This window comes from Conger conger, chromosome 10, assembly GCF_963514075.1.
Source record: "Conger conger chromosome 10, fConCon1.1, whole genome shotgun sequence".
In the NCBI taxonomy this organism is placed as follows: Eukaryota; Metazoa; Chordata; class Actinopteri; order Anguilliformes; family Congridae; genus Conger; species Conger conger.
In genome coordinates, this window is record NC_083769.1 from 5,778,006 (window position 1) to 5,787,986 (window position 9,981).

The 9,981-nt window shown below is 43.4% G+C and overlaps 1 pseudogene; it reads left to right on the forward strand.

The window, feature by feature from the left end:
* The first annotated feature begins 417 nt into the window (after window positions 1-417).
* Window positions 418-8,567, forward strand: LOC133138607 (potassium voltage-gated channel subfamily C member 4-like; annotated as a pseudogene).
* The last annotated feature ends 1,414 nt before the right edge of the window (window positions 8,568-9,981 follow it).

Here is a 9,981-nt window from a genome sequence, read left to right on the forward strand (position 1 = left end):
TATTGTCACCTTCCTATCAGCTTTGACCAGTTTGGCCATTCTCCTCTGACATCTCTCATTAACAAGGCGATTTTGTCAGAACAGCTCTAGAGACTTTTGTGCCTGAAAATCCCAAGAGATCAGCAGTTTCTGAGATATTCAAACAACGCTGTCTGGCACCAACAATCATTCCATGGTCAAAGTCATTTCATAGCAACCCAATAAATTGAGAACTGACCTTTGTCCCACCTTTCTTAGCGAAATCACTGTGGATTTAGAAGCAAAAAGGATTGTACTCAAGTAAAACCATAAAGAAAAGGGTGTTTTCAAAGGTCAGTCTTTCCGTCGAAATCTATGATCAGCTCGGTGTGTGTTTCGAGTTTCCGTGGGCGCAAGTCTGGCAAGAAACCTCCGTCTAAAACATGTCTGAAGGAACAGATGACCAGGGGGGAAGACTCGGACAAAATAGTCATCAACGTCGGTGGCACGCGACACGAAACCTACAAGAGCACTCTTAGGACCCTCCCGCGTACCCGCTTGGCCTGGCTCGCCGATCCCGACCCCCAGGAAAACTCGGATGCGGACACCGGGAAGGTTCCAACGAGCGAGTTCTTTTTCGACCGTCACCCGGGCATATTGGCCTAGCAAGCTCCATTGCCCGGCCGATGTTTGCGGGCCCTTGTTCGAGGAGGAGCTGGCGTTTTGGGGCATAGATGAAACGGACGTGGAGCCTTGCTGCTGGATGACATACCGCCAGCACAGGGATGGAGAAGAAGCACTCGATATATTCGAACCTCCAGACCCGGACGACACCGAAGACGACAAGGAATTGCCCAGCCAGGACAGGTCACGGAGCTGCTGCGAAGTTCGGCAACCAAAGATATGGGCACTTTTTGAGGATCCATACTCATCGAGGGCTGCCAGGGTAGGTATTCCTTTTGTCAGTTGGGATTGGCAAGGAATGTTTGTGTATACACGCGAGGGAAAGCACGCAACAGGTGCTTTGGCTTTTCTCGCGAAATATTGGCATCCTGTGGAGCTGCCAAACTGATTAATGTTGTACATTTTATTATTGTATTTAAAATATAATATCTGTTATGGGTGAGTAGTTTGTGCTTATAGGCATGTAGGGAGAGGTGCGGATGAGCCACATTCCCATTTGGGTTACCATTGGAAACAATGAGGGCGTGCTAAAAGTGGTTTATCATTCAAATTAGTTATTGATCACGACAATGGCATTGCGTTTCGTCAGTATGTGTATTTAAAAAAAGATCAAATGTACGGCCATAAATTTGCCTATTAGATATGATTAAATATGCATAAATAATGATATTATCTAAGTTCCATCATTTCTAATCAAGAGATGATACGTGTTATAATATCGCTTCAAAAGTATAGCTTTCAGGTAGGCTATCTCACAATGGCAGACATTTTTGGTGCCAGTATGCATTACAAACCACAGGGGAGTCAAGATGGAAGGATTCGTTCATTGTGTATAAAAACGAGTGAAAATGGTCCGTTCAGTTGTGCTACTGTGTCAGGCCGAATTGAAGGATCATCTGATACAAATACATAAAATAACTGTCGTCACGGAGGGAAGAACAGTACCATGGGCTCATGGGAAGGGTAGGAGGTGGTGTTTACAGCTGTTGGCAGCTGGAGGACTCCAGGGCCTTGACCTGGCTAGACCAGCTGAGTGCTGAATAAGGGCTGCTAATTGAGTTCATATTAATCAGAGTCACAGGGACCAGTGGCTCCCGGCTCTTCTGTGGCAGTTTGGGCTATTTTGGGTGAGTGTAAGGCCCACTTCCTGCAGTTTGGTTAAGCCTGTTTTCATGGACATTGTTGATGTACAGTGAGAGCACCATAATTAATTTTTTTTTAAAGAAAAAAAGAAAAACTATCCAGAAACATAGCTGCAAGCAGTGATTCCGGGGTCCTAGCAGCATAATCAATAGAGACTCTATGATGGCAGACACCAACTTCATATATACTGCATACATACCAATGGAGATGATGGACCATGCCATCAATTAGGGCCTGTCTGATACAGCAGTAATTTTTTATGAATTTCTAAATATGTTTTTCATACTTCAATCTCTGTAGCAGCACCATGTGCTTGGATTGAACTATGTTTTTAGGGCTAGAGTGTTGATGTAACTGTCAATGCTCATACCAACTTTCATAACTTTATGTAACGGTTTTGGATTTTGTACCATTATTGTGCAGATTCATTGGTTCATTTTTTTTTATCAGGAAATAAATAGTTTATACAGGTATCTGAGATGAGGCAATATATTACATTTCGTGCAAATTGGTAAATTTGTATTGGAGTAGTAGCATTTTAAAGTGTTTTAAAAATTGTGGAAGATCTAATATGTCAGTCAGTATATTTCCTTGAGTTCATTGTGAGGAAGGACATTTATTGACATGAGTTTAAATTCTGTAAGTCAGATGTCACAGGAGTTGATTTAATAATCAAGATCAATCAGAGGAGCGCCATCATCTCTTACTACAGCTGGTAATGTCTCACCCTCATGGGCATGACTGGGAGGAGGTGATGCAGTGAAAGGCCAAGGAATCAGGGGACATAGCCAGCCTTATTCTGCTCCAGTGGACTCCCAGTGATAGTCAGCTGGTGATATCGCCTGTGCGCAAACCAGCAGCTAAAAGGGCAAAGCCTGCACTTGTGATGATTGGTGATAGTCTAGTAGCTGGGCTACGAAGACACTTTAACAAGATTACTCCAATAAAATGATATAAACCAGCTCCAGAAGTTCCAAATTGTATGTTTTGTTACAACATAATTAGTGTTATTGTTCTTGGCTTCCTTCTGAAGATGAGAAAGGAGAACACCTTGTTCCCTTTCTGCCTAAAAATCGAACTGCCTCACTCATTTATCTGCAAATCCATTCTCTGCAAAGCATTTTTTGAGAAGTGTTTTTTTTTTTTTTTTTAGTTTTTATGTAAAAAGTAGTCAATTGCTTACAGTAATAGGTTACAAAAATGTCTCTGTAAAATTAAATCTTTTGGAAAATGAATATTTGGAAATCTTAAATGTGTTCTTTTATACTAACTCACACAAAAAAATGAACATATATATAATAAAGTCTAGGGTGCCTAAGACTTCTGTACAGTACTATATTTGCGACCATACTTTTCAGGAAGTAAATGACATGACGCACAGCTTCAACTTGAAAATGAGCTGCAGTTTTGCCGACTTTTTCCATTAAGAACAGCAATAACACACAAGCATGGTCTCACAAGGTCAGAACCACACTTCCACAGAACAATCAGAAAATAGTATGGAGGATATGTTTTGCATACTGCCCATCGCGTACTAATAGCCACTCAGCAGTAGGAAGTATGCTCAGTAGACACTTAGGACACAGTAGTTTACAGGCTGATTTGTGCATGACCCTGGTCTACATTCTGTTCACTCTTCTGTGCGTAGGCTGGTCTGAGCCGCGGGATCTTCTGTGGGCATTAGTGATGAGCCTGTCAGAATTAGCAGCTTGAGCAATATGTTACCTGAGTGATCCTTGTTTAAGCATCCCCGGCATAATTATCACATTAAATTCCTGCCCTTACCGCCATTAATCACCTTTGTGCTAATTAGCGAAGAGAGAATTGCTAGCGAGAGGGCCTGGCACTGAAGGCTAGACTCTGGAACAAGATGCAGACATTGGAAAGGACAGACAGTGATGGGGGGAGGGGGGAGGGGGGGTAGCCTCAGGTCTCAACATGTTTCTATTGGACAATTCATCATGTGTGCTCATGACATCAGACCTACAACAGCCAGCAGAAAACCTCCACCTACAGGAGCTGTTAGTTTCACATTCACAAATGAAATATAATGTTGCATTTCCACAATTCTTGTGGCAAAGATGCTGTCGAACAGAAAAGGGGGACTGCATTTAAATATTTATATGTTAAATGCCTTTACTGCTCCTACTCAATGCACTGCAATGTTTGTGATTTGTACATGCCAATACCATACCTATATCTACATAATAATTATGGATGCACAATGTGGAAATTCCTGTATCAATAGCCAATATTTGTTTGCCCATATTCGTTGATGCTGATGCTAATACCGCCATTTTTACATTACATCACAAATCCAGACTGTAACCAGGTTTGAGGTGTAGCCTACCCACCCGATCGGCTAACAAGCCCACAGCGTGAAATGTCTGACTGACCTCTCTGGTTGCGTCATCATCATCTCAGCCCATTATATCAACCATAATATTAGCATCAGTTTATTTATTATATAGTTGTTCAAATGCAGTTTCAGTCAAGATTGATTTGTAAATTTACAATTGAGAAACAACAGCGTTGTTGAGATGCGTGCCACAGGTTAAAGGGAGTGCAATGTGCATTCTTGGATTTGTTTTTATCTGTATGAAGGTCAGTTCTAGCTCTGATCTGTCCTAGTGTGCCCCTGGGCGAGTGATGGCTGCTGCCGTATTGGGAAGAGTGACCTTTCTGCCTGATCGTCTCCCTCCCAGTCCTCTATAACCAGATTGACCTTCATGTTGCTGCTGTAACGCTCAGGCAGAAGAGGCTTAGCCTGGAGCCACAGGCAAAGAGGTGATACTGTTTGCTGTGCAAGTCAGGCCAAACCAGATTAGACTGGTTACAGTAGGTCAAAGAAGCAGTCAGGTACTAACCCTGGCATCTTTACTAAAACAAAATCTGACCTGTTCACCACATTGTCTCGGGGGTAGTGTGTTTACAGGAGATATTTCATTATTTATTTCATTAATGGCATTTGGCAGACACTCTGATCCAGAACGATGTACAGTTGGTTAGACTAAGCAGGAGACAAACAATGCAGGGCTCAAGGGCCCAACAGCTGTGCGGATCTTATTGTGGCTACACCGGGGATCGAACCACCGACCGTGCGGGTCCCAGTCCCACAACTGTTATGTATGTTTGTTTCCCATCGGTTGAATTCAATTTCCGAAGAGTGAAAAATTCCAGAGTTTACAATTATACAGTGCAGTCCGCAAGTATTTGGACAGTGGTACAAATTCTGCTCTTTTGCCTCTGTACGCACATTGGATTTGAAATTTGACCAGAAAAATGTATTTTGCTGCCTTCTGGAATGTTCCTTTTGGACTGTAAAGTAGTAATTGTTCTCCAAGAACAGCCAGTTGAGGCCAGTTGGGAGCCGTCCTTCTGGTGTGAGGCAATCGTCTACATCAGGCATCCTGTCGCTGGATTTGGATTCAAGGGCGAGAGTTCATGGTCCTTGACTCAGGGGCTGGGGAAGCTGCTCTTTGTTATGTTGGGCTAATGAGGGGCTGTAATTAAAATGGATTCATTTGATGGACATTTCCTCCACCTGCACTGGCTGTTGGCGTAATCTGCAAGCACAAGATTTTTCTAGATGATTTTCCAACCCATTCTTTTTTTTTATTCAACACAAATTCTCCAACAGAACATTAAATAGTCTTTTTTTTTCCCTTAAAACATTCCCCATATTGGGGTTACCATAGATACTGTGTTTTTGATTCCTGAGCAGTATATATTTGAATATTAAAGTAAATAGCATGTACAAAGAACGGTAACGGTTTAGTCTTTTTTGGAGATAACTACCTGAAACTACTTTCAAAGGCTGAAATCATAATGCATGCACATATCAACAGCTGCCACCGATGCACTTAGACTGAGACTTAGGCTAGTTTGTGAGGGCCTTGGGTTTGTGTTCCACTGAATCTGATCTCTGTCAGATGGCTGCCTCTGGTGTTGGGAAAAGTTAGAAAGCATTGTCTTGAACGAAACAAGCGTACTCTTTCGATTTGACACAGCTGTGTTTAAATATTGCCTTGCAGCTACAGAACAGGGGTGTCATCACAAACAGACAAATAAGAGCAATGTCATTAACAGCTTTGTTTAGTGCTAGAAAGCAACAGATTATGTCATGGCATGTCACTTTGCATGAATCAGGATATGAAACAGAACACTATCAGATGACTTAGTAACATATACACTGTTATCGACCTGCTATTATCCAACGGTGCACCTGCTAGTCTTCTAACTATTGATGTCAGAATTGGAACAGAGTTTCACATACTATCCAACGAGACTTGGTTTTTCTGAAACAACAAACAACAACATTGGTTTTCTGACCAAACACTACAGCCCATTATGTGCGCTATGGGACCACTGGCCAGTCAGCACCCAGATAACAAGCGAACCTGAAGTCAGTCAAATTGGCACAGATCCAGCCTAGAATCGCTTGCTATCTGGGGCACTGGCACAGCCTAGAGCAGGGCTGCCCATCCCTGTTCCTGGCTCTCTGCCTTCCTGTAGGATTTCATTAGGGCTGCACGATCTGAGGAAAATATGTGATATGCGATAACGTTGTTAAATATTGCGACGATGCAATAAACAAATATTGAAGTGTGTACAGTTGTAATGTCTTTCTGCTCTAGGTACACTGCTAACATAGATCTCCAGGGTAGGGCAGCCCTAGCTTAGTGAGTGAATGCCTGATTGTAGGCCCCATCCACATGCTGGAACAGTGCCTAAACATGATCAGCCAAACCCTATATTTCTTAACTCTATGCACGAATACACATAGCTTCTTTTATGTGGCATTTCCACCTTTTATTTGGCCGTTTGTATATCAACACTGAACCCTCAGCTCTCCCACTTCTTACCACACCGCAGCTTGCAAATTGGGCTGGCGGAAGTGCTGCCTCTGGTGTTGGGAAAATTATAAAGCATTTTCTAGAACGAAACAAGCCTACTCTTTCGATTTGACACAGCTGTGTTTAAATATTGCCTAGCAGCTACAGAACAGGGGTGTCATCACAAACAGACAAATAAGAGCAGTGTCATTAACAGCTTTGTTTAGTGCTAGACAGCACCAGCTTATGTCATGACATGTGTCACTTAGTGCTAGACAGCACCAGCTTATGTAATGACATGTGTCACTTAGTGCTAGACAGCACCAGCTTATGTCATGACATGTGTCACTTAGTGCTAGACAGCACCAGCTTATGTCATGACATGTGTCACTTAGTGCTAGAGAGCACCAGCTTATGTAATGACATGTGTCACTTAGTGCTAGAGAGCACCAGCTTATGTAATGACATGTGTCACTTAGTGCTAGACAGCACCAGCTTATGTCATGACATGTGTCACTTAGTGCTAGACAGCACCAGCTTGTCATGACATGTGTCACTTAGTGCTAGACAGCACCAGCTTATGTCATGACATGTGTCACTTAGTGCTAGACAGCACCAGCTTATGTCATGACGTGTCACTTAGTGCTAGACAGCACCAGCTTATGTAATGACGTGTCACTTAGTGCTAGACAGCACCAGCTTATGTCATGACATGTGTCACTTAGTGCAGGACACTTCATGTGCAGCTTAACAGGCGGACGTGCAGGAATCTGGTAGACCAGCAGGGGTCGCTAGTGAGCAACGAAACACAGACTGAACCCTCCCTAATTATTACCAATTACCTGCGGGGCTACCAGCCGCAGTCAGGATGAGTTCCTGGATCATGGGGCTCATCCATTCACCAGAACCAGAGCTGGGGCTTAGCTACCCAACAACCCCTCTGCTCGACCTGTTAACCCCTCTGCTCCCCTCTGCTCCACCCGTTAACCCCTCTGCTCCCCTCTGCTCCACCCGTTAACCCCTCTGCTCCACTCTGCTCCACCCGTTAACCCCTCTGCTCCACCCGTTAACCCCTCTGCTCCACTCTGCTCCACCCGTTAACCCCTCTGCTCCACTCTGCTCCACCCGTTCACCCCTCTGCTCTACTCTGCTCCACCCGTTAACCCCTCTGCTCCACCCGTTAACCCCTCTGCTCCACTCTGCTCCACCCGTTAACCCCTCTGCTCCACTCTGCTCCACCCGTTAACCCCTCTGCTCCACCCGTTAACCCCTCTGCTATCAGCTTCTGAAATGCTAGACTATAATTTCATGTTAGAAAAGAAGCCCATTATTTGTCTGATGCCTCTGAAGCTTTTCCTCATTTCTCAGCCTCATAATGGCTTTGTTGACTTTCATTGGCACAACTCTGGTCCTCATGTTGACCAATGCCAATAACAGATTCCAAAGTATATCAAAATCCTAGAATCAAGAAACTGCTGTTTCTGCTGAATCCCCCCTCCCCTGGCAGTATTGTGCTTCGCTGGGGTAATGAAATAACCACATTGTGAGCCTCTGTAAAGTAATCGCCATCAGGGGTTTTGTTCTTGTCCTTGAAGGATGAGGTGGCTATTGTGTGCGATCCTGAACAATGGCCTGATATCGAAACGGTCCTGATGGTATTCTTGGGGGAATTGCTTCCATCATTGCAGTGTTACTGTCTCCCATGCTGCGTGCTGCTTTGGGAGTATGTAATTGAGATAATGGTGTCAGGAACGCCTAGCAATAATCCCTGTAATCTTACATAATAACTTTGTCAGAAGTCCTCTTGAGTCTCTCGACTATAGCTTGTGTAACTACGTGGCCCATCTCGATGGCAGGTGTAACTACGTGGCCCATCTCGATGGCACGTGTAACTACGTGGCCCATCTCGATGGCACGTGTAACTACGTGTTTGGCTCTGAGGCGTGAGAAATAACGCCTGCTCCTCACCTCCCTGCTGTCTGGATTCATAGGGAAACGTCTACCGAAGTCTTCCTTATGTTTTCCACAGATTCATCCAGTCAGAGGTACAGTGAAGAAGGCTGATTGAATGGAAATTCCCAGAAAAAGAAAGAAAGAAAAGAAGCCTGTTATGGCTTCCTTGACTTTCATTGGCACAACTCTGGTTCTCATGTTGACCAATGCCAATAACAGATTCCAAAAGCAATAAAAATACTAGAATGAAGACTACATACTGAAAGCTTATATCTGCACTAAGGAAGCCATTGAATATTTCTGACTAATCAGAAACATCTGGGAAGCATAAAAAGTGATGTAATTCCTATCATGCAAAAAGGATGTAAATATCGAATGACAGTCTGCGCTGCATCGTTTCATTTCAAATCAGTACAGAGTCAAAAGAACAGAAATTGTACCATTGTGCAAATACTCATGGGCTGTAAGTCTTACTACAAGACTAAGACACTTGTTAAGTCATTTTTGTTGTGCTGGGGCCTTCAAGCCAGCGCTCTCTGGTCTTTCCCCACACAAGCACAGGAGTGAAGGAGAGGAGAGGCACTTTTGGTTTCTGCTCGTCGCACCGATGGTTTCCACTGCTGCCAGAGCCAGGAAGGATTGATCACAGTGTGACTCACTGCTGCGTTTCTGCGTTAAACAGGCAGAGATGTCGAAGAGATATACTGGGAATGTGTACTATAATTGGCCCATGATTTCTATTCGTATTTGAGGAACATAGATGTGCAGCTCTTGCCACTGGAGGCTGGACTCCCCCACTAAATGGAATTTCCCACAAAAAATTTTACTGGTATAAAATCCATGTTTATCATTTATGGGAGGACTCCTGCAAGCTCCTTTGGGTTTCTTTCCTCTCCCGCACATCATGCATATTATGTATGATGTTATCCTTTAATGTTGTACATGTTTTTTTGTGTGCAAATAAATCAATAAAATATATATATATATATATTCAGCGGCTTTTCAGGTAATGCATAACCTACACTCCAACGTGTATGGTACCTGAGGTAATATTTGTTCTTAGAAGGTTGGTAATTTTTCAAGTTATTGTTTAAAGTCAGTCAGACCAAGTCAGAGATCCTTTTGTAATCATGTTCCCAGATTAGAAATCCTGAAATTTTAAAACCTCATTTTAAATATTTATTTTTGTTTGTGTTTTTATTTTACTGACTGAATTTGTTTTTGTTTTTGCAATACACTGAATACATTTGTCCATCCATCCATTATCTGAACCCGCTTATCCTGAACAGGGTCGCAGGGGGGCTGGAGCCTATCCCAGCATACATTGGGCGAAAGGCAGGAATACACCCTGGACAGGTCACCAGTCCATCGCAGGGCACACACACCATTCACTCACACACTCATACCT